Below are 2,500 nucleotides of genomic sequence, written 5' to 3'. Positions count from 1 at the left end.
GTTCAGGTTCAGGCTCAGGGTTATCATTCTGGAAATGATATTAGCAGAAGCAATGGAAGAAAGCAAGGAGAGGGAGGGAGGGATAGATATTAAACGGGATGGACGAAACGTAGGGAGCGCACACAAGACACGCGATGAGAAACCACCCGCCCAGAGAAATTCATCTCCGATTTACCGAGAAGACAGGGAGAGCAGAGAGATCGCAATGGATGGGAAACACGACGGGAAAGCACAAAATATCGGCGAGCTGAAATATCGGCGAGCTGGCGAGAGCAAAGATATCGAGTAGATTCAAGAGAGAAAGCGGAATTATTTGATAAACAACGTAGAGATGACCAAGAACAGGAAAGATGGAGAGATGAAAGTGGGGACGGACGACGGGAGGAGAAGAAAGAACAGCCAAAAGAGAGCCAAGTAAGAGAACAAGACGAGAAAGCGTCGAGAGAAGGAGCAGAAGAAGTTGAAGAAAGAACAAAGGGACCTAAGAACGACTTGCTCCACAAAGCAAATAGGTCAGCAAGAAATAAGAATAATTTCCTTGACTAGAAATGGACTGGATTCGGCCATTCGGCAAGAGGAAGGAAAATATGGAATAAATGAGGGAAGTTAAGATGAGAAATGAAAGGCCTACGAGAGGTTCCTCTGGGAAAACTACACCCAAAACTTTGGAGGAAGGAAGATGGCAGAAATTGTAACAAACTTTTCACTTGAAGTCAAGCTTTTCACGTCAAACCAGCTCTTTCAATCAACCCCTCGCAGCCATCCTGGCAGGGAAGCAGAAAACGGAAACACTCCGGTCCGGCCGAGGCCCGGGTAAACCGGTCCCGCCCGAGCGTCCCGGTAGACCGGGACGGCTGCCCGTCACGGACACCCCAGGGCCCCGGCGCGGGCACCGAGGCGACGGCGGAGGTCCCCGACCGAGGCCCGGGGCCCCCGCGCCGGGATCCCGTACATCCATCAAGGCGGGGAAACAGAAACACTCTAGGCCGGCCGAGGCCCGGGTAAACCGGACCCGCCCAAGGCCGTCCCGGTAGACCGGGACGACTGCCCGGCGCGGACACCCCCGGGGGCCGGCGTGGGCACCGAGGGGACGGCGGAGGTCCCCGACCGAGGCCCGCGGCGCCGGAGCCGGGATCCCGTGCATCCATCGTGGCGGGGGAAACAGAAAGGCTGATCCGGCCGGGGCCCCGGTAGACCGGGAAGACTGCCCGGCGCGGACACCCCCGGGGTCCGGCGTGGGCACCGAGGCGAAGGCGGAGGTCCCCGACCGAGGCCCGCGGCGCCGGAGCCGGGATCCCGTGCATCCATCGTGGCGGGGGAAACAGAAAGGCTGATCCGGCCGGGGCCCCGGTAGACCGGGACGACTGCCCGTCGCGGGCACCCCCGGGGTCCGGCGGGGGCACCGAGGCGACGGCGGAGGTCCCCGACCGAGGCCCGCGGACCCGGAGCCGGGATCCCGTGCATCCATCGTGGCGGGGGAAACAGAAAGGCTGATCCGGCCGGGGCCCCGGTAGACCGGGACGACTGCCCGTCGCGGGCACCCCCGGGGTCCGGCGGGGGCACCGAGGCGACGGCGGAGGTCCCCGACCGAGGCCCGCGGACCCGGAGCCGGGATCCCGTGCATCCATCGTGGCGGGGGAAACAGAAAGGCTGATCCGGCCGGGGCCCCGGTAGACCGGGAAGACTGCCCGGCGCGGACACCCCCGGGGTCCGGCGTGGGCACCGAGGCGAAGGCGGAGGTCCCCGACCGAGGCCCGCGGCGCCGGAGCCGGGATCCCGTGCATCCATCGTGGCGGGGGAAACAGAAAGGCTGATCCGGCCGGGGCCCCGGTAGACCGGGACGACTGCCCGTCGCGGGCACCCCCGGGGTCCGGCGGGGGCGCCGAGGCGACGGCGGAGGTCCCCGACCGAGGCCCGCGGACCCGGAGCCGGGATCCCGTGCATCCATCGTGGCGGGGGAAACAGAAAGGCTGATCCGGCCGGGGCCCCGGTAGACCGGGAAGACTGCCCGGCGCGGACACCCCCGGGGTCCGGCGGGGGCACCGAGGCGACGGCGGAGGTCCCCGACCGAGGTCCGCGGCGCCGGAGCCGGGATCCCGTGCATCCATCGTGGCGGGGGAAACAGAAAGGCTGATCCGGCCGGGGCCCCGGTAGACCGGGACGACTGCCCGTCGCGGGCACCCCCGGGGTCCGGCGGGGGCGCCGAGGCGACGGCGGAGGTCCCCGACCGAGGCCCGCGGACCCGGAGCCGGGATCCCGTGCATCCATCGTGGCGGGGGAAACAGAAAGGCTGATCCGGCCGGGGCCCCGGTAAGCCGGACCCGCCCGAGGCCGTCCCGGTAGACCCGGCCCTCTCCCCGTCTCGGGCACCCCCGGGGTCCGGCGTGGGCACCGAGGCGACGGCGGAGGTCCCCGACCGAGGCCCGCGGACCCGGAGCCGGGATCCCGTGCATCCATCGTGGCGGGGGAAACAGAAAGGCTGATCCGGCCGGGGCCCCGG

This window comes from Pituophis catenifer, unplaced genomic scaffold (assembly GCF_029215685.1).
Source record: "Pituophis catenifer annectens isolate HBS135680 unplaced genomic scaffold, rPitCat1.0.hap2 SCAF_540, whole genome shotgun sequence".
Lineage (NCBI taxonomy): Eukaryota > Metazoa > Chordata > Lepidosauria > Squamata > Colubridae > Pituophis > Pituophis catenifer.
The sequence above is the reverse complement of the archived record's forward strand: the minus strand, read 5'-3'. Positions refer to the sequence as shown.